Here is a 26,968-nt window from a genome sequence, read left to right as displayed (position 1 = left end):
CTCACCTGGAAATATCATCTCTGGCTGTTCTTTTTACTTGTCTTGGTCTCTGGTTTCCAATGGACTGTTAACTGAGAACCTCTTTTCTCCATTGTACCTATGTTCCTGTTAACCCTGCTTTACATCTTCTATGACAAAAAAATAAAATTAAACTTCAACTGCATAAAAAGGATTCAAGCAATTTGATGGTAACTGCAGCATTCGTGCCTATCTCTCACTGGTGCCAAAGGTGATTGGAATTTTAGTAATTCAATAGATAGATAAGATATGGGAGGTTATTTGATTTAGTATTTGGCTGTACCATGTTTCTAAAATACTCTGCAGCTAAAAAATGTAAAGATCACATGATATGTTTCTTTAGGGTAAATCAAACAACTTCTTCTAAAGTAATATCCTCATTGCAGGTGTAATTATATTTTTGGCACTTTGCTGCAAGTTCCATTTAAAGGAAGTTCTTATCCAACAGCTCTGTGGTAATTTTTAAGTAATTCCCCTCCCTCCACATGCCCACACTAACACCAACAGGGCTTACAAGGAAATCCCAACAGGCAGACTGTTATTCAGTGTATTTCTGCATTTCTAAGGCTCATCGACCTCTCTTTTGTCAGATAAAAGCTTCCCATCTCTTTAAACCCTTCATTCTTGCAATAGTCCCACAGAAAAGTTGACATCCTTGGCAAGGAGAGTGAAAAGCAGATTGTCCGCCCTTCCCAATAGGCCAGGCTGGAGTTGTTTTAGCCTGTTTAAATCTCTCCCCTATTTATATGCTAATGTTCTGGTATCAGCAGAAAGTATAAACAGTGTTGTTTACAGCTCCCTATAGTCTGTGAGCACCAAGCTGCCAGGAGAATACTGTGTACTGGGCAAAGAGATATATTTATTGAAATTAAAATGGCCTCTTTTAAGACCATGAGAAACAAAACTGAACTGTAAAAATGTAGTGTCAGCCAACAATATAACATACAAAAAAAGACTGGCAAAAAGCCATTAGCCAGGGGGTCAGGCATGGGCTCTGGGGAGCTAAGAGATTTCATATTTAACAGGGAGAGATCTGGGGAGACCTTCAGCACAGAGACCTCTGAGAAAACAGAGCATCAAGCTCCTTGGCAAGGCAGCTTACATGCTCCATTTGCTATTACTGCAGATTTTTTTAGTGGATAATGGCTCAAAGCTTGGCTCATAGCTCTCCTGGATCCTAAAGTGAATTAAACTCTCCTAAGGTAAACAGCAAGGTGTAAAGGAGCAAGCACAGGAATTCCTGAGTTTAGATCTTATTTCTTCAGTCTGTGGTGAATTTTCACCAGTAGAGCACCAGGTCTTAACAGTAACAGCAAAACCAGGCAGCAAGTAAGGATGTACAGAAAAGATGTACAACAAAGATATACAACATTTGTGCAATGTCAAGCTCTCTGAACATTAGGGCACAGAATTTGTGTCTTCTTTACATTAGTCAACAAAACGTTGACAATTGCAGTGGCAATCCCTGTTCAAATCCGGGGAAATACCTGCTCCCATTAGTAACGCTTTATCTTCCAGTAAATAAATATTTAAAAGCCTTTAAAAAATCCTTGTTTACCATAATGCCTGCTGTATATAATTCTCACACAAATGAGAAAAGATGCTGAAAAAAGATGCTGAACTGGTTGACCTCACAATCCTTATTGTATGGTTATCTACTGAAAGTCAGAAAAAGATGGGGCAATTTAACTCATAGTCTCCTACTGTATATATTTCAGTTCTCACCATGTGAGATTCAGCACTCTACTTTCAGGAGAAAAAATGCAGGGTACTTCAGTGAGGGCTCTTGTGAGCCACACAGGCCAGCTGAGGCACATCCAGCACCTGCATTGACAATACTGCACTCTGCTCTGTTTAGAGTGGGACTCCAGTGGCCAGATAACCAGTCCTGCTTGTCTCCATGATCCAAAGCCACATCACATCCACCAGTACCACTGCCTCTCTTGCTGGGCAGTCTCAGACAAGGTACCAAGAAAGGACTGAGTCTTTTTTTAGCCCTCCTAGTCCTGCAAAACCAGGGCAGAGGCACCTGAGTAGGACAACATGTAATTGCTTGGCTGTTACTGAAGAAGTTTACATATACTGCAAATAAAAAGAAGTCATCTACTCAGTAACTTTATATCAGCAGCACTAGATTGCTGAAAGGGTAAAATGCAAAGAGGACCACTTGCAATGACATTTCACCTTGTCAGAGCAGCACAATCACAGAAAGAGTTTGAGGTGGTGAACAATGAGAGTATTACACTGGAAAAGATGTGCTTTTCTTCCAGTGGGAATTCAGTTGCTAAGTGCACCAAGAGGATTTACAGCAACCCTTTGCTGTAATAACTAAACATAGGCCTGCATGAAAATCCCACATTTGGCTGTGGCACACTGGCTAAACTACTCTGTCTCCTTCTAGTAGTGTGTTCCCAAAGAAGGAAATAGTTTATTTTTGCTACTATAGTTCATCTGAAATTAAGTAGTAGTCTGCCAAATTTTCCAATGCAGAAAGTTTGTCTGTCTTCTGAGTTAAAGTAATCTGCATGTGGTATTGCACATATTACTTACATCATCTATTTAAGAGACTTAATCTAGCCAGTTTCGAGCTTTGAAGTTTTGCTGTACAGTGGTAAAGGGTTAAGACTATCCAGACTGCATCAGGTGCCCTGCACACATTACACCATGTATTTTGCAGGATTACGAGTGCTTCTCAACAGTGCAAATAAACCAGCTCAGTGCTTTTATTCTACTCAAGACCATCTGAAACGTGTTCATTTCTAATAACTGACAGCTAAACCACTAAACCAGGTAGGGCTGATGCTTGTTGGAGCCATTTTGAGCTCCAGCAGCAGTTTCTAGATTTCCTTCCATTACGTATTATTAATTACTGTTTGCTAAGTACCAGCAGTAAGAGACAAATACAGGCAGCTCCATAGCAAGGGGTTAACTTTTAAGTAAAAGGCATATTGATTGAAACCACAGTATGAAAAGTGAGAGACGTCTTGAATCTGAAGCCACGAGTTGGGATTGTAGTGTTTGTATTTTTGGCATCTGTGTCTGAAAGATGACAAAAAGGCACATAAGTGTTTTTAAGGGTAGCTGGGTGTTTTGGTCAAAGAGAAAGCTGACACATCTAAAACTAGGTAAAGAGAGAACTGTAGATGTACTTCTTAGAGATGCGTCTACAGAAATAATAATAAAGAAGAGGCTAGAATGTAGTCTTACATAATTCATTGCTGCTTGGACATGGGCCGGGAGGGAAGAATGGAAAAAACAGTCCATAAAGATGCCAATAGTTTCTAAGCAGAAACATCTGTTGAGGTCTTAAAAACGGTCAGGCCTGCAGCAAGCTCAGCAACAGGAAAGTCTGCAGTTGATCACTCCTACCCTCATCAGTCCCATGAGCTCCCACCCCTGGGACTGGATCGGAGCTTGGAAGATAGCTGACACCATGAATCAAACACAGCTCCTTTCTTAAAGTGGAAAAGGGGAGGAACAGAAAACCAGGATGGGTATCTGGGGAAAACAAATTAATATTTGGAATGGAGGTCTTCAGGAAGAGTTACAAAAGAGTAAGGGAACACGCAAAGGGAGACCCAGTGGCTTATCCCATTCTGTCCCATGGGGTGCTCATACACTGAATTTCCATTGCTCTGTCCAATCTAATTTTAAATGTCTCAAGCAAAAGCTTGCTCCCCTTGGGAGGGTATTGCGAAATCTCACAAATCATCTTTGCCTTTTACATGACTGCCTCTTCCTTTGCGATAGTTCATTTAACTTTGTTTTCTCTTGATATTCAACAGTGCTCCTAGACATATCAGTTCCAAACAGCAATTTCTTCTTCCTGAAAGCATTTGTTCCCCTTTGCTGTCTTCTCTCAAGAAAGGAGTTATCTTAAAATATCTGTGGAGACTGTATTTTGTTCATCTCTGCAGGATCTGCATCTGCCAACAGGAAGGGAGCGTGGTTCTGCTGGATCTTACAAGAATCAATAATTGGGGGGCCTCAGCTGCTATTTTATAGGAGATGTATACATTGGCAAAAGTTCTTATAAAGCAGGGTTTGGAGCATTCTCTTTCCCATCTCTAATCATTTCAGGTGCCAATTTTGACTAATTGCTCATGTTAAAGCTTCTTACAGAATGAACCTTTATTGACCAGGAAGGCCAAACTTCAATCAATGACAATAAAAATTTTAACTACTGATCCTTAGGTGGAGGTTCCATTTTTGCTGCAAATGCAAAACTCCAGCAGCCTGCCATATCCATGGGAGTGGGCAGTAACCTAGCAGTGAACTTCTGAGATCACAAAGGTTTCTACTTTCGAGTTACTGGTGACTGAAATACCACACAACCTATACTTCATTTCTCAAAAAAGGGTAGTATTTGAGTGCTTGGTACTTTGGAAATATTTACCCTGCATTTTTGAAAATCTAAGCAGAATCCTTTTGCCCCCCTAAACTAATCACTAAAATTTTCCTAGCAATGGTTGTCCTATATAAATTTAGACTGAAGGATGAACATATGGCTCACTGGAACTCTTGCTGCGAAATTACCCATCCAGTCCACAATCAGCACTTCTATAACAATAACAGAAGTGAGCAGAGTAGTGGTTAAAGTGTTTAGATGTCCAAAAACAAACTCTGCAGTTCTTGGAATCATCAGTTTTCAGATTTTGACCTGCTCTAGACCTGCACTCCAAAATGGCACAGTGCAATTTGCTTCCTGGTGCAAAAGTTCCCAAGTTCTCAGCACTGAACGTCAAAGAAAGCTTGTTGCTCGAGGAATCTATGCCAGCCTGCCTGGCTCCCTGCTGTTCACACCTTTTGCATTTTTTCATTAGATTAGCAGCTTTGAACAAGAAACTATGGCACTATCTGAAGCTCCAAGGATCTATTTATCAATCTGTAAGATATTCTCCACCTTCATACTTGCTTTCTGGCTATATCCATAAACATTGTATCAGGGGAGGACTTTGTGATAGTGACTTGTTCATATTTCTAGTTGCCAAGTCAGTTGGATACCTTAGTGTCGATGGTGGGACAAATAACATTACTAGAAGTACTGGCATTACACAGTTTTTCATGTCATGCAGCTCAAAATTACTGATCAAAAGGCCTTATCAGTAGCTTGGCTTTCCTTTCAGGTGTGGAGCAAAGTTGTCATGCTGCATGTGAGGCACTGGATGACTTCAAAGACTGAGAAACAAAAAAGGCTTAGAAAGCTTCTTGCATCCCGCTATTCCTCCTGCAGATTTCTAACCAGTCTCAACCAGCTGCTTACATCCAATCTGGTCTCATGAAGCCCCAGTTCCCTGCAGGTCCTCTGGCAGCACACAAGAAGGGAATGGTCTCCAACAATGCAGGAGTAAAGGGAACTTTTAACTCAATGTTAAGCCTCTTAAAAAATGAGCTGAGGTTCCTCTGAGATTTTATTAAATCTGCCAGCCTGTGAAATACTGCCCATTGGATCAAAGACACAATGCACCCTTTCTTAGCTTGTGTTGAGCTCTACATGGATCTCCAAAGGGCAGTAGGGCTGTAATGTCTCATTAGGTCAGTCATTAAATACAAGGAACTGAAAAATTCACCAGAGACCAAGAGTCAGGATGGGACTCTGCCATCCCTTCAGGAGCACAACATCTGACCCTTTAAATTCATCTCTACTCCCTTCTCCCCCAGTACACTGGGAACTACTCACTGTTGCTGATGTGTAAAACCCTGCCACAACAACTACTAAAAAGGGCAGCTCCATGCTGGCATTGATCCTGCCTTCATCTCACTGCATTCTTTGTCTAAGAGAACAGAGGCAGGATTAGAAGGCGGTTTAGAGTGCAACCAGGCAGTAAGATTAATAACTGCTCTTAGCTTCATTCATGATCAATTGAGTGTATGTGAATCTGCAGAGGACCTTCTCCAAACAATCTGTAGGGATGGTAGTGGCAGTCATGGAACCATAAATCCAAAGCAAATTTCAGTGACACAGCATTTCTTTAGGGAAAAATTGTATGTTTTGCTATCTCTCGATCAGCAAATACTGCTCTGCTTGTGTAGGTCTGCCAGTACTTACCCCCAAATTGTTATGCACCCTATCTTACTCCCTAGAACGTCCACTGACTCCAGTGGGCACACAGGCAAGTCTTATGTGACGGAAAGTTTCCTATTTGGAGTGCTTTCAGCCACACATTTGAAATGTCTCAGCTACTCTTTAAACAAATCAAAGCCTACAGGATAAAATGTTTCACCTGATTTATCCCAACTTGATCTCCCACATGTAATGCAGGTAAATCACATGGTCTGGCTCCTTTTTCTTGAAGGGGTTAGCATTTTTTTATGAATTCTTGCGTATGTGAGTACAAGCTGTAGCATGCACAGTGGCCAGAGAGGTGGCCATCAAATGTGTTCCTTAATGACCAGCATGTTGGTAAGACCTGACTGGTCAAAATTCAGTAGTTGCTAGTGTAAAAGCAAAAAATGCTTTTACACATGTGAATGAAAGGTGGCCGTCTTTTACATTCATTATGTAATTCTGTTCACATCACAAAACAAAGTCTTTTGGTAGCACTTTGGTCACCTGCTAAGACATGCCATATAAGGAGTGACTCCAGACAGTGTGCGCCTGCAAGGCTTTGGGACACCACTCTGGTGGAAGCAAAACCCTGTGGGAAAGGCACGCGTAGGGGTTTGATTTCAGAGTGTAGAACATCAGATAATTTTTTTTTCAGAGATGCCCCTATTTTCAATCTGTACATCACTTTTTATTATAGAAAATATCAAAGTAGAGAGGACCAAGCCACACAGGGGAATGCCTATATCCACAAATGAAATGGAGCTGGGGCAGCAGTTAGCAATATGGACAGCACTAAACAACAGCTTAGGAAAAACATGACAAATAAGTTTCCCTTTCTAATTCCCAACAATACCTTGCAGGCATGTCTGTACAGACTTGGAATGCCCAGAGACAGGTTTCAAAACTGTACCGTCCAGGCATTTTGCTTGGCATGACAAAGGACAGGAAGGAGGGCACATGGTTGATTTGCCCTTACCACATTTCCTAACACATCCAGTAACATATCCTGCAGGGCCAAATTTCTTACTTCAAATAATAGAGTGTTACCTGAATAGTCATCCCAGAGTCTGCACACAGCAGCTGCCTGTATTCCCAAGCATTTAGAAATTTGCCATCCCTATTTAATTGAAACAGCAAGAGAATTTATGGAAGCAGAATTGAATTCCCCTAACTGATAACTGAAAGATTAACTTCTGGAGGGAATGCCTTGAGATTTTCAATGACCACATATGATTAGGACGTTGGCTTAATATATCACCTATCCACACTGTACTGACTAAAACAGGGTTGATGGTAGAAAAAAAGAAGAAAATGAAAAAGAAAGAACATATAGGCCTCTGCCATCTGAAATATGGTATAAAGAGGTTACTGCAGCAGCCCCACAAAATTTGTCTGCCCAAGGAATTTCTTATTGATTAACAGTTGATACTGGCATCAGTGAGAAAGAGTCCAGGCAAAACAAAACTTCTCCAGCATGTTTCAAAACAAAACAAAACAAAACAAAACAAAACAAAACAAAACAATCCCACATTGCCCCCACAAGCTCTTGTTTTCACTAGGCCAGGTGCCACTGACTTCTGCAGACCTCAACCAAGATCATTAACTGTCAAACTTGGACTATATGGGACCACCATATGAGGCTCGTATTCACTCTCCACAGTAATCTTAAATTCTGTTTCCAATTCATGCTAACCTCTTACCTCCCCAGAAGCATTCATTAAAAATAAACACCGGTATTGCAGGGAGACTTTACATCCAATGTGATATATTGCATCTCAAAGTGGGCAGTGCAGTGAGGCTCTGCTTCTGCAGGTTCCCTGCCCAATCTACAGGCCCAAGATAGCTCAGTAACTTTGAAATTTGTAACCTTCTGCTTTTTCATGACAGGACTATATTACTCTATTGGATTATTTAGAATTAGATCTTGTTAAATGATGCCTCTTTGACAGTTTTAGCCTAGAACTGACCTTGGAAATATCCTTTTTTGCTCACATGAAAGGACTTTGCCTTAGGATTGAGGCACAGAAGCCACAGCAGTAAGGAGAATGTGGAGCAAGCAGTAAATACCAGTCTTCAATGCTGTCATACCAACATTAAATTCACTTAAAAAAACAGTTGAGAGAGACAGATGGTAAGATATCTAAGAATGCTGATACTTCTGAGAAGGGGAGCAAGACATGGGTCATTTGTAAAAATAGCAGAAACCCTGTCTGTAACTTCAGCAATGTTCAATTCCTGTATTTAAAAGAGTCCTCTGAGGCTGCAGCTTTCACGCACATACCCCGGCTTTCACAGGGAGCATGGGAAAATAAGCTCATTGTGTCAGAAGGCCTTGAAAGGGAAAGGAGGCTTGCAGCAGGATGTGAGGAGGGGAAGAGCTGGAGCCCAGCTTGAAAACGCATGGAGAGAAATCAAAAACAAACACGTACCTACCCCCAACACGCACACGCACACACATGCCAACCCTAAACTCTGACTGAACTCTGAAATTGGAGACCGAGCTGCTTTGGAAGCCACTGCTAACTTTTCTTCTTCTCTCCTTTTTTTTGTTTGCTTTTTTTTTTTTTTTTTTTTTGGTTTGGGGGTGGTGCGTCGTTTTGTTTTGTTTTGTTTTGTTTTTTACCTTTCTAAGGAGGAAAAGAAAATCAGCAAACTTGTGTGTGTGTATGTGTATCTCCTGGGTAGCTCAGGAAGAGAGAGTTGTCAAAAGTCCACTCCAGCATCTATCTTTCTTGTTCCTGGTGAGGATTTTATAAATATTTGGGAGGTTGCATGGGGAGGGAGGGGATAGCTGGGGAGAGTGAAGGCTGCAGGAGGGAGGCTAGATAACTTTTGGGGCCACACAGCACAGAAGTTTTGAAAGCCTGCTTTTCATTAGCATTGCCTAGCAACCAACTCATCTGCTGCAAATCTCATCACGCCCCTGCAAAGCATCCACGGCATGCTAATCTTTTCATTTAACAGAAAAGCTGCTGTAATCTTTCTTCCTTTTCCTTTCTAAAAAAGCAGACAATAACAAAAATAATAATAATGATAAAAAAAGATTCCATCCCTGCTCCTCCCGCTGCCCTGCATTCCCCCCCCCCCCCCCAGTGCTCTTGTTGATCCAACACTTTGCTGAGTTCCCATGGATGACCTACATGTGTGTGTTCTGGCTGATAAGTCCCAGCTGCAAAGGCAAGCTTGGGTCGGTTTTTGCTTTCTGTGTTGTGTGTGCTGGAAAGGGAGGGCAGCGAGGGGGAGGATTTTTCTGGCTGGGAGCTAAGAGAGGAAGGAGGCAGGCAAGGCTACAGCACTCAGAGTCCGAATGGGTCCAAATGGCTTAAATGAAATCTCTGGCTTCAGATACTGTAACTGAAGCCTCCCCACCAGACAGGGAAGAACTGGTTTGTTCTGGTGTGTGCGCACACATGCGTGTGCATGCTTCTGTGTGCGTGCACAAATCCAAGTTCTCTCCATATCCGCAGGAGAAGAGCGAGTCTTGCTTTGTTCCTGATGAATTCCATGTCCAGCCAGCTGCAAACAAGCCATGCTCTGGAATCTCCCTGGGCTTTGCCTGTCCTTTCACTCTGAAAATATCATGCCTAAGGGTAGGGGAAGTGGTTTGGACAAAATAAGACTTGACCTGAGCATCTGCCCAGAACTGAAACCAAACGTCTGTCTTCCTGAATTTTTGGCTTTTCATAAAGCTTGGATCATTTCTCCTGCCACCTGCCCATCTTCAAGCATGTCTGCACTTTATGGTTCCACATGGAAACATTAATCTATCATTAAATAGGCCATGCATGCAGCTTCTGAGCTGGTGAGAGGCAGGAACCTGAAAACCCACAGACGAGCACGTTCGCAAATACCCAGCCCCATTTTTACAGACACACACCCCAAGAGGTGTGCCACTTTGCCCTTCACTCTTTCCTCAGTCTCCTTCCCCTCTTTCTAGTCTCTGTATTTCCTCTACCTTATTTGTACTTTTAAGTGGTCCTGAGGATGTCTTGTCCTCCCCACTCAAAAAGTAGTCAACTCCTCCAAAGTGCAATCCTGAGGCCATTTCACATTCTGCTTAACAATCTATCCTCTTTCCTGCTCCTCTAAGCCATGAACCTTGAACGTAATACACTTCACTTCTACCCACATGATGACTGAGAGCAGACTCTTTTACAAAGATGTTTCCTCTTCTCCTCCACAGCATACTGCTGGAACATACCCACTAGAGAGGTGCTGTAAAGATGATTGCAACATCACAAGGCCCTAAAGCAAAGATTAAGTCACTCCGGCCAAAAATGTTATCATACCTAAGGAAATGATGATGTGGCCATTGTGCGATGGATCAGGTAGAGATAAGATACTATGAGTTTCCTAAGAAATCCATGCTAAAACTGGAGCAATGTGAGGCCTGGAAAGAAGTAAATCTTACGTAAAGTTGGAAAGGATGCCACAATTGTGGAAGGTATTTCGATGTCACACTTCTTTGCATTTTTAAGTAATACATGGTGAACAATAATATTCAGACCTCCTCATACAAAGTACTAAAGGATAGATAGGCCCAGTAACAAAACTTTTGACAGCGTAGCTGAAGGAATGGCTATAAGGCCAGTGAACAGGACACCAAGAAAGTTCAACCAATCTCAGCTTCAACCTCTGGCAACCATTTCAAAGGGTTTCATGGAGCAGAGTGCCCACAAGCTGATGAAATGAGACCCTTCATGTGCCATTTACTGCACTTGACTGGGAAGCATTGCCAGCTTTTCAAAAATACAGCCACCTCCTCTCTCTTATCTTCTAAACAACTCCAGTGTTACTAGCTTCAGCAGTCTGCACTGCAAGCACTTTCATAGTCATCAATCAGGTGAAAACCCTTTCTCCTATGCACACACTGGGCTTGAAACCATTATGGGCTGGCTCTGCTCCCACAGCCAGCTGGAGACAGAGGTGCTTCAAATGCATTTGACGGGAAAGGAAATAAAACCCCCACCTTTGCTGACTTTTAATTAAAAAAAAATCTCAAGCCTCATTGGCTCTCAGGAAAACATAGAGTTGGCTCATGTTTAAAGTGATCATATGGAAATAAAATTAGTATTTTAACAAATTCCATTCCCTATGTTAGTAAGACCTTTAACAAAAAGGCTGCTCACTGTAAAAGTAAGACTTTTTGGTCACTGGAAGGCAGGTACTTTGGACTCCAAAGAAGACTACTAAAAGAAGCTACTAATTGCCTCCTCTTTGGGATTTGTACCTATCTTTTCACAGACCTGAATTTCTTTGAAATCAATTCTAGGCTGTTCCAGGGACAGTGAGCTCTGTTAGGCTGGATAAGAAGAAACAGATAGCAAAGCAATGGCACCAGATGGCAGAAAGAAACAAGTGAGGAACTGAATGCCACTTACCCACATAGCAGATCATTTGCTGTGAACTACCATCACTGTTGTGATGGAAAAGGATAGATTCTTGTGAGTGGAAAATCAACTGGAATGGAGACAAGATTCCTTGGTTCGGGTGCAAATGGTGATTATAATAATTTTTCTGTAGTGTCCCAGAGAGCAGAAATTAAATATGTGACAAGTCTCAGGCCTCTCTTGTCCTTGGTGAACTTACATGCAGGTTTCAAATACCCCAGCCTAACTAGCATTCTCATTATCAGAATGACCGGAGACGCCAAAAATTGAATGAACATCCTTCAGGTCCCCAGACAATGAGGAAGGACTTAAAAGGTTGTTTGCTTTTTTAATCAACATAAAGGTAAGGAAACATAATTGCAAGCTCCTCCTGTTAACACTGAATTCTAGTCTATGCATGTATGACCCTCATGGCCTCTGCTGGAGAAAACATTCTTAATCAAAGAGCAGCAGCAAGTTATCTGGAATGATCCACTCTCGGGAAAGACTCAGGCCTAAGCAAACAGTAGGTCCTTATAAGCATCAACCTTTTATTTTTTCTTTTTTTTTCTTTTCTTTTTTTTTTTTTAAACTTTAGCAAGTTGTAACAGCTTCTCTCTAAGATATACTCCTGTTTTATAGCAGTCATGTTCTTACAGCATTAATAAAATGACAGCTCCCAATGAACAGTGCATAGAAGACTTACAGTATTGGACAAGGCTGAGAAATGCTGGCTTTCATGGTGTTCTGCAGTTCAAAGTGAGGAAAGTTTGTCACTTTGGCAGAATATTAGCTGAGGGAAAGAAAAATGTGTGAAGGCAGTTAAACAAGGTTACACAGGTGCTTCTACTACAGACTGTGGAAAAAAATAAATTATAATACATGTGAAAGAAAATAATCTCTCTAACATTTGAGTCTTCTTACTGCAGGGATAAAACCACAAGCCTGCTTTAGGAGTGCTGCCCTCCTTTAACTTGCCAAACATCACACTGACATTCTTTAGTGACTTGTGGTTTGGAGAGATGGCCATATGCAAAACTGAGGTCTACACACTTCTTAGAACTAGAAATTATTTGAGTACGTTCTGGTAAACTTCGAGATGCAATCAAGCTAAAGAAAATTTTACATGCTAATAGAACTCCATCTCATGATAAATGTTATAGTCTCTTAAGACAATTTTATCGTTTAGGCCACTCCTTACCCTTTACAAATCAAGAGGTAGTTTCCAGTTTTAGGGAGGAAATGAGAAGGGCTTAAATGCTGCCAATATCAAAACAGAGCATTTTCAGAACAGCCAGAGTTTTGAAGCAAGTTCTGTGATTGCTAGGAATAGGTCGAACTCAAATTACATTCACAAGCACTCCAAAAGTTTAAAGAAACTCAGGGAGAGAAAGTAAAAAGATGTCCTTACCATGAACTCATTTGTACTGAAGAAAGAGATAAAATTTTACCCAAGAGATGGTTAAAATTTAAATTGTTATTGAGACATAATTCTTGCCTTGTAGTTCAGCAAAAGTCCTCCTTGCTCTGGACAGAACTACTGAACTGCTTTCTTCAGAGGATTGATAATGAGATGCCCTTAATATTTTCACAGAATAGACATCAGCATTGGGACTTGTTGCCATACATGGCATTTCCCCCCAAAATTTACTGAGTTTCAGTTGTATTAGACATCAAATCCCAGAGCCAAAATACCAAGTTTTGGTTTAGTGTTGTCAAACACTTACTAATTTAAAATGTCAAATTGCATTCCATCATAGAAAAATGCCGGTATTTTTAGGGTTTGGGTAGCTTTAGATCTGAGGTGTATACTTTTAACTGTATGCACAAATAGGAAGCACACTGTTCTTTCTAAAGGTAAGAGGGAAATGAGGCAAATATCTTGTCAGCCAATTGCTATGCAACAGTGAAATATAGCAAGATTCAAAAACCTCAGCATATATTTAAGGTCGGGAGAGTTCCTTTAAGCCATATCTTCCTACACGGATCTCCTCTTATGCCACACCAATTTTAAACCTCATCATGGCTATTACTTCCACAGTCTTCTGCTTCAACAGGTTCCCAGCTCATCACTGCCATGATTCTACTGCTCACTGCTTTCCATTCCAGTTCCTTCAAGAGGCCCAGACAGGTACTGTGAAACTGGGGACACACATTCATTTCTTGTGTCCTAATACTGCCTTAGAGTGACTCAACAGTTCTTAAAGGTTAGGAAAAGGAATTTCAAAAGAAAATGGACTCAGCCATTTGCTGGAGCATGCCTAGAATGTGACTGTGGTAAATTTTTATGTGAAAATAAAACTCCTTTCCCTTTTTTTCTCCTAATACCCCATTCATCCATCAAAAATGTGCAATCCGTGCCCAAAAATGGAGGCCGTAGAGCTTCCTAGAAAAGAATTGCTTTCCATCACTTGTAGAACAACCACTTTCTTCATAACAGACTACAAACTTTTTGAAGAAATTTTCTATCAAAACCATTCAGAAACAAGTCCCTTATTTTAGTCTTTTTGGCTCAAATGCTATGGTAAATTATAATTAGATGAAAACAGGATTTTATAATGGAAGGTGTAAGACAACTGCAACAATCATGGGGTAACTAGCTCTACCTGTCCATCAATAATAAGGCAAGAGCAACTCCAAATGTCAAAATGACCAAACACATTCAAAAATGAGCTTAAACTCCTCAACAGATCACTTAGGGCACATTGATATATCCAGATGCTTCCTGCTCCCTAGGATAACAGGGGCGATTCCATGCCTATCTCTGCACTAGTCTCAATCCATGTACTTCCTTTGAAGGTCACTGCCTGGCCTTTCATGTGTCTGCAACTTTGTTGTAGATGTTTTCTGGTATTGCAGGTGTAGTGGTGCGTGCTTCTGTGCTTACAAACACAGCTATCCATTAACTCCTTATCACCCTCCTTTGCCAGGAATTATTCAATAGATGCAGAAAACATAGCGAAAACAAACCAGGGTTGCATGATCCAAGTTTTTTATTCTGTTCCGCCTGTAAATTAGTGTTGCTCAAAAATAAAAAGCCCTAAGAATGCTGGGATCTAACTACAAAACACATAAGGGATAAGCAGCCGCACAAGCTTCCCCACTGTCTGATGCTTCATGGTCACTCAGTCAGGCAGAGGAAGACTAGGGACAGGAATGATGTATTGCCTCTGACCATTCACTCCGGGACTTCTCTGCTGACATCAGTGACAAAGGTTTCAGGTGGTTCTCCCTAGTTAATCTCATGTTGGACCACTGACTCCTAGGAGAAAGACCAAAGATGAGAAGAAGGAGTATAGTTCTAGGTCCCACCCTAGATGTGTATGCTGCTCTGCAGTCCTGTATGTTGACATGGAGTAAGGATCCCTTATGGAGGGAATCAAGGTGATCAACTGCTCTCTGCTGGGAGGGAAAAGAAACAGGCTACAGCGAAGAGAATTCTAACCCCTGCTCTTGCTAGAGACTTCTTCTGAAAGGCAAATGCCTTCGAACTGTTAGTTTACTGTTAGTGACTCTTAGAGACAAAGTAGGCCCACTCTTATAGAGCAAAATATCTAAGTCTGGAGATGTACACTACCCTACTGAAATTGAACTCTTCATGATGTTAACGTGCCTATACAGCAATTAACTTAGGACACTCTTTTCAGTGGTTTTAAGAATACATATTAGTACATTTTAATGGAAGGTCCTGGCTGCATGGAGAATTGCATTTGTAAGTCAGCTGTGAAACACAGGCTACCAAATTCAGAAACTGTCCTGGAAACAACACCAGCCAGAGCTGTCTTATGTAATGAGAAAGCTTAGAGGAACTGATGAACGATTATCTAAAGATGCCATTCCGCGGCACCTTCAACCAGCCTCAGCTGAGTGGCCTAAAAAAATCCCCCTGGATTGTTTTTCAGCCAGTCTAGGCCAGTTCGTGCAACTATTCAGGTCAGGAAAGTGCCAGTGCCAGAGCAAGAGAAGGAGAGGGAGCTGGGAGCTGAATGAGTAGGAGCACAGCAGACTGAGCAGTTTAAATTGCTATGGAGCTGAACCATGAAACTATTTGATCCTTTTCAGTCGCTACTGAATGTAGCACATGAGCTCCTATGTGTTCACTTCTTAATGCTAAAGCACTTTTTCAGATATTTACAAAAGATCTTCCCTGATTATCACAGAGGTAACTGGACCCTGCAGCACTTCCACTGAAGGCAGTGGAAAGAAAACAGGCTGCTTTCAGTCAACAATGGCAAACCAAGCAAGGAGTGAAACTGAAAAGCAGCTGTGCAGAGATATCCTACAATTAGAATTACAGACAGTAAAGAAACCCTGAAGAGAAATGGCAAGTGGACCCCCTTTAGATTTTGAACTGAAACTTGCTCTCTTGAATATTTTGCACTAACTGGGAAATGGAAACGATTTATAGTAGACAAATCTCCTGATGTCTGACAGCTTGAATGTAGTAGACAGAAGTGGCACAGTAGTGGATAGAAGTTGATGCTCCTTGACTACTAAATTAAATCAACTGTGAAGTCTTTAGTAAAGAGTGAAGTGTGAATAAGCTGGTTGAAGGGACCCTAGATCGTGTGGAAATTAGCTGATGGGGAGATGCTCACTCTGTGTACAGCTGTCCTAGTCCGAGAGACTGCTGCCCTCCAGCTGCCTCTGTCTGCCACCCCGCTCAGGGCTGCTGTCTCCCCAGCAGCTGGCAGAGCTGCCGGTGTGAGCGCTTCCAGGCAGGATTCGTCACATCAATTTAAATGGGTGGTTTGAGCTAAAGCACCTTTACCCTACACCCCAAAACATACTGGGGAGTGTATACACAAATCCTGTCCATGGCTGAACAGTTGGCAGTGGCCAACAGAGGACTGTGGTAAGTAACTGAGTTCAGCAACGCCTTCCAGCTGTGTCCGGAGGAAGGGGGTTGTCCATGGGTTTTGACTTCACTCTTGTTTACATAGGGAAATTACACTGCTTTAAGTAAACGCACAGTTTATATCCAATTTACCTAAACTATTGCAAGCCCTTGTGCAAGCACTTAGTGAAATGCAGCCTAAACAGAGGAGGAACATGGGTGTGGCACAAATTCCAGTAAACCTATTAAACTTATTTAAATTAAACCAGCGGGAATTCCTCGTGTTAACAAATCTTTTGCAACTCCGTAAGGGTAAATTCTCCCATTATGTCTATATCCATGCAGGAGTAAACATGCATGCAGTAGGACTAAATCACTTTAGAATTTGGCTCTGCACTAAGCCCAGATCAAGTTTTAGATGGTAACCAATCCCAAGCACCAAATCACAGCAAACGTTGTATTCCCTTTACTATCATTCTCAGGGCAAACTACCTGAAATGTGGGGAATATGAAGCTTTCCCTCCTCATGATCCCTGTACCTGTTTTCCTCAGGCTCAGGCTTTGTAAAGAAATGAGAAAGAGCCATGGTCTCCCAGCACATCAAAGACTAGAGGCCTTGTAAATCTTAATATCCTGCCTGCTCCAAAGAATGGAGCAGAGCTGGGTTTGGGTATGGGGGAGGAGAAAGGAAGTGCTCATAGGCCTGAATGCAACCAGCACATACAGTAGGTCTAATTATTGTCCTATCAGCTTTGATGCACTGTGTCCTTTTCCTTCAGCTATTTTAGATAAACAGGAAAGGAACAGAAAAAAAAAAAAATCAGTGCTGGAAAAAATACAAGTCAGTTTGGAACGAAAATGTTATTGTCAAATGTTCTAATGTCAATTTCAAACAATAGTGAGTACAGTATGTCATATGAAAAACAGGGCTATTGCTATGCTGGTCAATCATACCAGAAACAGAAAAAAAGAGACTTTTAAAAAAAAATGGTGCTACAGTAAGAATAGCTAGTGATTCGGAGCATTAAGCATTACAGCTTATGAGTAACAAAGCCTGAAAAGTGGTAATATACTTACACCCATTGTTCTGACAGGGAAGGCTCTTTACAGACAGTTAAAATGGTTTGTTGTGGATTGCAAACAATCCCTGAGTGTACCTAGGCTACTGCCTAGCAAAACCATGAATAGCACTACCTTCCTCTAACCATTAAACTGTTCCAAGAAGTATTCTTTCATTAACATCCTCGTACACAAAAACAGGTGAAAACTGGTTACACAGTAGGAGTAATCTGGTTTGGCACTTAATACTACTTCCAGAAGCCAAGTCAACTTTCTGGTGTAACTGTGGGACCATCAAAACTTCTGAAAGGGCTCAGTCTAAAACTGACGACTATAAAACATACTTTCACAATTATTCTTGTATCTCTGGTGCAGAAATTCGTAATGAAAACAGACACAGGTTATGACACCCCCTCACTTGATAAATTTCGAATTTATAAATTTTGTTTATAAAGACATTGGACCTACTAAGCAAAATCATTACAGATGGGCATAGCTTCGTGTAAATCAGCATAAACTCAGTGATGTGATGAAAAAATTTGACTCAGTTCAATCTCTTATCGGTGGGTTTTTATCATTTGTAGCATGGACATGAGGGGATCTGATGAGACATTCATCTGTTTAGTTAATTTAACAGATCTCTTTTACACTATGCAGTATGATGCACTGTCACAACTACAAGAAACATGGAAATTGGGATCTTCAAAACATTTTGCAGATGCTAACTAATTATTCCATGCATTTTCACAAAGCAGTTCAGTATTACTAACTACTAGTCGAAACTCTTCACCAGTGTTATCTATTGTCCCTCAACAAGTCCAGAGCTGAACAAACATTAGAATGGAGCTCCTAGTTTCCACCAACACCTTCTACTCATTAGACTATGCTTCTTACTCACATTCTAAAGGAGTTGGCTGGGAGTAAGAATTGATGACTATTTTTATCTCAGTTACCCATCAAAACCCTCTTTATTCAGTGAATGGGCTGTATGACATGGGCTTTATTCCAGTTCTTAGAGAATGTCTGTCCACAACACAAAAAACACCCTTGTTAAAATTGCCCTTAAATGAGTCTCTAGAAGTGTTATGGATGGACTGGACAATGCTGACGATACTCTCCTTTGACCCCATTTTAGTTCTTCTGTGGAAGGGACTGTAACACATTATTAAAGCTAAGAGAAGAAAGATGCTCTGAAAGACGTATCTGAAGGATGCAGATTTGCTGATGCAGGGTATGCCCTGGCCAGGTGACATGGTTCCAGCTCTCCACTCATTCAGTCCCTGCACACCCTGTGACGCCGTACATGACTCAGCTGTGCTCTGCCACTGCCTGGGGTTGTTTTGTTCACCCATCTGTTCAAAAGTCAAGAGTCAATCAACACTTTCACCTTCCTCATGCTCCACTATAATACAACTTTTGATGGAATTCTTGACTCTCCCCATATAGCAGGGCATGATAGTTGACTTTCTCTACTTGCTGACTCCTCCTGATATTTTTCTCTTGTACTTCTTGCTCTGCTTCTTCTTTCTTTCCTTAAACCCAGTTGACAGGACTAACTTTTTCAGCTGTGCCCTTTGGCTGCAGAAGTAGTGAACTGTATTCCTAAGAAGAAGCCTCGAGTCCTAAAATGCAGGTCAAATAAGTTAGCACTTCTGTGAACTAAGTATTCTCCTTTTATAATATTTTAAAAAGAGAACTTATTCACAGAAGAAGAAAACACCAAAAGGTTTATAACTCCTAACAGAAACCATCTGCTTGAACATAAAGCTGAGAATGTATTGATATTTTCAATTCAGGCTCAGGAGAGCTGGGAAAAAGAACACCAGTCTGCAGGCTGCTACTCAGACTTATCTTTCTGTTAATGAAACAGTTTTTGCAAGAGAAGTGTTACCATATCCTTAAAAAAACAAACAAAAAATACTTTCAGAAGACCCCAGCATACCCTTTTATGAAGCTGACATTCCCCTCTCACACTCCAGAGAAAAAGGACATGCTGCAACTGCACACAAAATACTGCTTGCCATTTTAAATCAGAGGGAAGAGAAACAAAGAGCTGATTCCGTAGTTGTTCTCTATTAAGAATTTTTAACTAAAGTTATTTATTAAAATATCCAACACTAATGTTCTACAAAAAAACAACCCAACAAAACTCAAGCCTGTGAATTTTGAGCATTATGGGAATTTTTGCTTCTCCCCTCTTGAAAATAACATGACCCATGGCCTATTTTTCAAGCCAGATTTCAATCCTCTCCAGCCAGCTGTCAGGAAACCACAGAAGGTGCTTGAAAGAGCACAAGAAATGGCTGGTTCTAATCTGAAGGGAAAAAAAAAGTTGAGGAACAAGGCAGCTACTTGTGGCAGAATGTTATTTTTTCTTCAGTTTCTGCCTGCATATTTTCCCAATATGTATACTCTGTTACCCCATCACTTCCCTCTTTTCCTTGGGTAAATATCTCTGCTTTGGAATAAAAGAAGGCCCAGGGGTGCTACTTGTAAGGACTGCACTTGCCTTGATATGTTGTTTTTGAACTGAACACATACAATGGACACATTTCAAACTTGGACCTTTGCCATCATACATGTTGCTTTTAGTTTAACCTTCTCAGATGATGGGGGGAGGCTGGAGGTAAGGAAGAGGCTGAGAGCGGGGTCATACACTCTATCCTTTAGCAGATGTGGGATCTCGTGGGAGCCAAGTGTGATAGCCCACACAAACCCCTCTAAGCTCACAACGTAATGGAGAGAGAGAGGAATGCAAACTGATCCTCTCCAAGTGCCAATTCTTTGTAAAACCAAATACAATGGGTGACTAGGCCATACCTTTGCCATCCAGCTGCTTAGATAAAAAAAGGGTAGTGTGATTAATAATTTACTTTTAAAAAGAAATATCTGTGCACAAGTTCTGTGTAAGAGAATCAACTGAAAGGAGATTTCTCCCCATTTTCACCCTGTAAACTGCATGTCCTATTAATTGACTGTGCTTCATGTATGTGATTTAACGTGCCATTTGGAATCCAACAGATGGACTGAACTAGATTAGACATCTGTTCTGGAGGAGAATTAGATACAGAATTGGGTTCTAGGAAATTCTGGATTAAACTGGCTCAAATACTACCCTACACTCAAATACTAACCCAGTTACGGACACGGGGTAAGACACTTTTCACCACCATTCCCATGCATCAAATGGCAATGCAGCAACAAGTAGGAGAAGGACAAGAGTTGCCAATGGGCTTACTCTGATACATGTGTAACTCATGCCAGGTTACTTCCAAGTGGCATGTGACTGAAGTCTGAGGACCTGAAAGCTGCCATGTGTACTAAGCAACTTGGAGATGGGAAGAGCTGCCAGTGGGGATGAGGGTAGTGCTGAAGCAAAGCTAATTTGGGAACAAAAAATGAAGTATTCGACAGTTCCTGGAAGGTGCTAGAAAGGTCAGAAAGAGTTGAAAACTCTCTGTACTACACAGTATTCAGTCCAGCTCTGCAAAGTATTCTTGAATATGTATTTTACATGCATGTACTCACTTAATTTGATAATATACCAAACCTAATTTGATCTCAAACCTGGCAACAGGTCACCTTGAAGAGTCATGCTTAAATGCTTGGTCTGTACAAATCATCTCTCCCTCCTTGATCTCTCCAATTATCCTAATCTGATCCCTTCTCCATCTTCTAAAAATAATACATCTAGTAAGGTCTTACTTTCCCATCATTGCATTGTAACTTCTTTCCCAGATCATCCCTTTTTAACGAATTATTTTCTCCTTGATGTTCCTTCCATACTTCACTAACCCAACAAGCAATTTCCCTCCCTACTTACTCACTTACCATGGGGATATCCTGTCTTCAGCTCTACAGCTCTGAGGAGTAACCAACCACTTGTACAGAGCACAGATAAATCAGAAACCTTACGGCTGCACATGTGGGTACCTGTCCCTTTCTCCTGGCAAGTCCCATTCAAAGAACCCTTTCTCTCTCTAAACCACCAAGTAATTTACCAGCATGGAAATGAAAAGATTGGGCATATGATATTTAACTTTGTTTTTACACCTTATGGGTGTGCTTCCATAGCCTGGGTATTAGATAACTGTAACTTTAATATCCACTAAAGGTCCTTGAAAACTATGTTGGCACACCGTAATTCTCATGTCACACGTTATACTCCCTTTTCCAACAGTGCACCTTGTCTACAGTACAAGCAGTGGCAGATAGTCAAGTGAGAAGGTGTTGTAAGAAAAATGCTATAAATGGGCATATACTGGAGCAATCACTAGCATGTGTTATATGTACAGAGATTGATCCAGTCTCTTGGACAGTACTGAGACAAGGGGAATTAAAATCATCTCTATCATGTTCTTTTTACAGTGTAGAAGGATTTAGTGGACATATTCTAAATCTAGGTTTTGTGTATCAAAACAGAAGTAAAAATAGAAAACCCAGTCACTGTTCAGTTGTTTAAAAAATCATTGCTTTTCTTGCTGCTCTGTCAAAAAAATACAGGAATGAAATAACCTGTAACTGGGAATCTATCAGGTTCTAGAGCATTTTACAGCCTAGAACGCTGGAAGTCCAAAATAGCTCCACAAGGAATGGTATTTTCCAGAAGTTGTGGATTTTTTAATATACACCCAACCTATCTGTGAGAACTCCAAGAGAGTTTATGAATACAATAAACTTAAAATTTCTTTAGCTCCTTTACTAACCAACTGAATTAACTACATTACTAAAGTTTGTGTCAAGTTTTCATCTGCTAAGATGCAAACAGCTCTGGAGCAAAACACAGCAGTACTTCGTAGGAGCCAAGCAGTGTTACTCAGTGGCAAAAAACATATAAAGAAACCTAATAACATTACAGGAGAAGAATTTAGGTCCCACATAAGGTAAAGGAACATCAGATACTCTTTGGCATGGAAGGGCTGACAGGGTTTTCATCTACAGTATATGTGCTATCTTGCCAGTGATAAGGAGCCAGCTCTGTGCTGTGAAAAATGGCTTTTCTCAGTCTAGTGAAGCAGAAGTCTTCCGTCCTGCTGCATACTCTTGGGAAAAGAAAGGAGTTACCATGGAAAGGCACAGAAAGCTGCCCAGAGCATGGGCAATTCAATCAGTATTGCTGGCACAGCTGGCATCCTCTGGCACACACTGGACAGCTTATCAGGTGAAATGACAGCAGCCACAAAGCTCCATTTCAGATGTTGCTGCTGCTCACCCCGGAAGTTGGGTAGCAGTGCTCACCAGGCTAACTCTGCAGTGGAAAACTTAATCTAAAAGGATATGTAAGAAATGAAAAAGTGTAGGAGCTGCCAAATCACTAAACCTCGTAACATGATACTAGCAATGGTACGTGTGCAAGAAAAGAGGGCAATACACAGACAGCTAAAAAATGGTGTTGTCATGACCTGGTAGCTTCAGATAAAATGATACAGGCTCTGCTGCTGTATGCCCTGTAAAGAAAGAGGGGGGTCACATATGCAACTCTTCACCAGCTCCTTTCTCACTTTTACAGTTTTGACTTGAGTAGCATCACCCTGTGAAGTGGCAGAACTCCAGAGTCATCTAATGAACCTCTGAAATCCACCACTGCTTAACAGGGGGCCAAGATTTCAAGACCTTAAAGGTAAAATAATTCCCAGTAGGTCTCCTAAGAACATCTTAACGTGTCTGTACTGAGCGGTATTTTCACACCATTTCCTTCCTCTCTCCTTTGACTGGATAAAGAGCTCAGAGGAGAAAAAAAAGTACCTATGAATACCGATGTGCAGGGAGCCCTCGTAAATTCACTTCCCCTCAGTCCAACAAATGAGCTCCCTCTGGGAAGTCATGAGAGAGAGCCTTCTCACAACAGCCTGATTATCAAAAGTCTGTTCTCCTGTGAAATACTCTAATCTCACAGGGACAAGTATAGTAATGATATGAAAGTATCATAATAGCTTGAGGACTGTAAATTACTTTTGTAACTTGGGATGTGTGGGGCACATTTCCGGCAGGTTGGTTCCCCATGATGCTGTTTGCCTCTCTGTATCACTTGAGAATTAGTCCAAGCATGAAAAATTCATGTGCTGTAAAAATTCAATTTCAGAATAGAAATGCAATTCTCCATATATCAGATTTCAGGCAGTCACTGCATCCATCATAATTTTAGCAAGCTGGCTTTATGACCGCCTTGTTCTCCTCAGAAATATAATGCATGTTACCTGCTGCAGTCCACCCAGTATTTCAAGATTTTCTAGAAATAAGCTGCCCATTGATTTTGCTCTTCAGGGATTGCCGTAAGTCTACAGTACTTGAGTACTGATGGCATTTCTGTCAATTTCCAGATTTGCCTTTCACAGTTCTCTGCCTTGGATCTTTTCAATTTTTGCAGTTTTCACATCCATCCACATTTTGCAGCAATTTGTGTGTGAAGGCATCCTACATAATAATCTGAGGAGTTACCTCCTGCTTTTGTTTCATTTCTTTCCAGTCTCCCTAGAGCTTCTGAGGCAGCGCTTTTTCATGTCCATGCACAAAGATAACCTCACCTTTATCCTTCTCCTAACCCTAAAAAAGAGACTGCCTTTACAAACATGTTTCATTTCAGTTGTATTGGTAAAACCCCAAACCCTGAGAAACCAGAATGAACTAGTGTAAATCAAACAGTGCTCTTACCACTTAGACCCGCCCTGCAACCCTTTCCAATCAGGGAATCTAAAATTACCATATTTACAGCATCTGCAGCAGAGCCAAGTACAAAACAAGATGAATAGCTGTGACGCACGAGGCAGAGTGTGGAAGTATGCAGCTGGGTCTGCAAACAATATAGGCACTCGGCGCTGAAGTCCATCTAATGCTTTTCACAGACCAGAGTGACTAAAAGGGGAAGGAGGGGGAGGGAGGAGAAGAGAAATTCCAGGAAGATGAGTGAAAACACAGCAGAAATCCCAGGCTGCTTCACTAATGGGTAATTGAAATGACTCACAAAAGGTCTAGTAGGGAATTCAATTAATTAGGGACGTGACTGGGCAGAGAGGAGGAGGGAAAGAAAAGAATGCCGGTGATACAAGAAAATCACTCCTCTCCATTCACTTAGAAAAGGGTCTGGAAGAAAACCCCAAGGAAAGAACAAGCCAAGTTTTTCAAGACAGGGCCTCTACCCCTTCTTATGCACAGGAAAGGACAAAAAAGCACACCCCTATTGCTTGTCCTCCTTCCCCCAGATTTCTAATGAAAAGGAAGAAAAAAGAAATTTGTTATATTAAACACATCAAGACAACTGGTAAGAAGAAACCATGAGGACAAGACAGAAGAATGATGCAGAATAGATCAATGCAGTGCTGCTAATAGCCCCCCCCCTTGTCATAACACCACTGCTTATTCCATGTGACAATGAGGAGAGATAGGAAGCAGTAGGAAGATGAGTAAATTAAAAATACGTGGGGATGTATGAAGGAAAAAATATAATGCTGGAAAGGGAGAGTAGTAGGAATAGGGGCATGCAAGGGGACTGGAATAGACAAGAGCAGGGAGAGAAAAATGGAAAAGGAGTGGATGGAGGGAAGGTGAAGGGAAATGGCAAAGGTCATGGATGAGAGAAGCAGGAGGGGGAAAACCTGAAAAGGAGAAGAAGAGCAGATGCAGAAAGGATCAGGGAAAGAATGATAAGTTTCACAATCAGTCAGCAGTTAGGACTTGCTGTGATGGGTAATTCAGAACAGACATGTTGATTCAGCAACTATTTATTGACAAATACTGCTTCTGACCAAGCCTCAGAGACTAAATTTACACTAGTGCTAGTTTAGAAATTTTCAAGAATGTGTGACCTAAACTTTCCAGGCCCACAACTGGTCATTGCTGGTAGTGGAACAACAGGGAGAGATACAATGACCAGGGGTAAATGCTCACTCATGGGATGGAAAGTGGGATCTGCAGCCTTTCCAAATAAAGTTACCACAGTTTGAAACATAGCTCTTGTTAATTCTGACTCGGAGCTGTTACTGCCAGGCTGGCTGCTCACTAGCTTTACAAAGGAAACTCAGGGTCATTGTTTACCTTCGTGAATCACGAAGAGAGCTAACAAAAAGTACTTCTTAGGCCCTATCAGGTTCAGCACTGAATGCCTTCTTAAGGCTCAGATGTGCTCTCACGCTCAATGATCAAGATACTATCGCTGTGAAAGGTTGGCAAAGTTTGCAACATGCTGCATGTTTGGGCAATTAGCTGAGCATTTCTGTTCCCAGGGCTGTCAATCTGACATCTTAGCAAGAAAACATATAAATCAAACCATATACTTCTGCCAGTGAACTGACCATTAACGTCAGCTCCACTATCAAATAACTTTCAGAAAAGCAAAAGATTTTTTATAAGCTTTATCTTTTCTGTAATAGAGCAAAGAAGATGCAATATTGCCCAAGAAAACACTTTTTAGGCAGTTAAGATATACTGGACCAGAAGGAAAAATACACTATTTAGGTAACAAGAACCAGTATGAATGATACTAATATCTTTGTACTACTGTAAATATGCTAGTGTCTAGACACAGAGATCTAGACACTACTGTAACTAAATCCAGGCTTTCACAATGTTTTAGGTTACATTCATGCAAAAATGAGCATGCAGAAATCCCCTGCAGCTGATTCTGAACTGACCTTCCAACATGACACTGAGGAGCATTATGCTGCTGCAGGAATCATTTTTCAGACGGGGTATAAAGTGGGAAGTCATATTCCAGTGGGCTGGTCTAAAAAAATAGCCCCTAGAAATTTTGCAAAGACATTATTGTTGATGTTCTGGACAAATGTAAACATACTTCAACCAGCTGGACTGGTATTTTCTATGGAAAAGGACTACAAACTGTGGGCATTCAGTGCCTAGGTACCCGTGCAACAATGTGATTGTCATACAATGCCAGTGAAGTCAGGCAGCCCCAAAAGCAAATTCGAGCTGGGCAGCCAGAGCACCACTTGACAGAGTACTTTTTCTGGCTTCGAAGCTCCATTCTTTCCAATTCCCCAGCATGTCTGATGAAACAGACAGTGCAATGTGCTCCCAAGGTCCTCAGTTTCTAACCGGAGGATCTCCAAAATTTATCAGGGCCTTGATTTCACTGCCAGTATAATTTTGTCTTTTTACTGAGTCTTCATCAAGTTAAATTAATGAGAATTGCAGGCTCGGTCAACATGTATCTTGAGGCTATCTGGATTCTGTTAAGCCAGGCTGACACATTCTCCCCAGACCCTCCTCTCCTTCTCTTCAAAACACTCAGCAGAAAATAAAAAAAAAAATGCCCTCTTTTGTGCAGAATTAAAATAATTAAAATAAATTCTTTTTATCTCTCTAATTAAGTACCATCCTGTTTTCAGTCAGTTGACAGCACCAAAGAATGATTTTTCTGTATTCCACAATGTCATCCCTCCTCCCTGGATCTATTCAAAGCCTCTTGTACATATTTAATCACTCCTAGCCAGGCCTAGCTAATGAAATGCAGGGCCTTGCCCTGACCTGACCTTGCTATTTCTATTTTGGCTCAGCACATCCTCTGCTAGTCGGGTAAAAAAAAAGTTGTTTCTTTCTCTTGCTCTTAAAGGTCCTGTTACTGGCAGGGGGTATGGTCAAGGACTGCTGAAAACAGAACAAATGACTGTGAACACTGCTTTG

General features: G+C 41.2%; 1 protein-coding gene across 3 annotated transcripts in view; it reads right to left on the bottom strand.

The window, feature by feature from the left end:
- The window catches only part of RAD51B (RAD51 paralog B), a 423,923-nt gene that overhangs the window by 74,397 nt on the left and 322,558 nt on the right, over positions 1-26,968 (bottom strand). Inside the window, exon 11 of one of the 3 annotated variants that reach the window (XR_002273163.2) lies at positions 12,143-12,229. The exons of the other annotated variants lie outside the window; for them this stretch is intronic. The gene's annotated coding sequence lies outside the window, so the exon portion shown is untranslated. The remainder of the gene's footprint in view (positions 1-12,142; positions 12,230-26,968) is intronic. 3 annotated transcript variants of the gene reach the window in all.

Source organism: Corvus cornix, chromosome 5 (assembly GCF_000738735.6).
Source record: "Corvus cornix cornix isolate S_Up_H32 chromosome 5, ASM73873v5, whole genome shotgun sequence".
Taxonomy (NCBI): Eukaryota; Metazoa; Chordata; class Aves; order Passeriformes; family Corvidae; genus Corvus; species Corvus cornix.
Note: the sequence above shows the minus strand (reverse complement) of the source record. Positions and strands in the feature narration are given on the sequence as shown.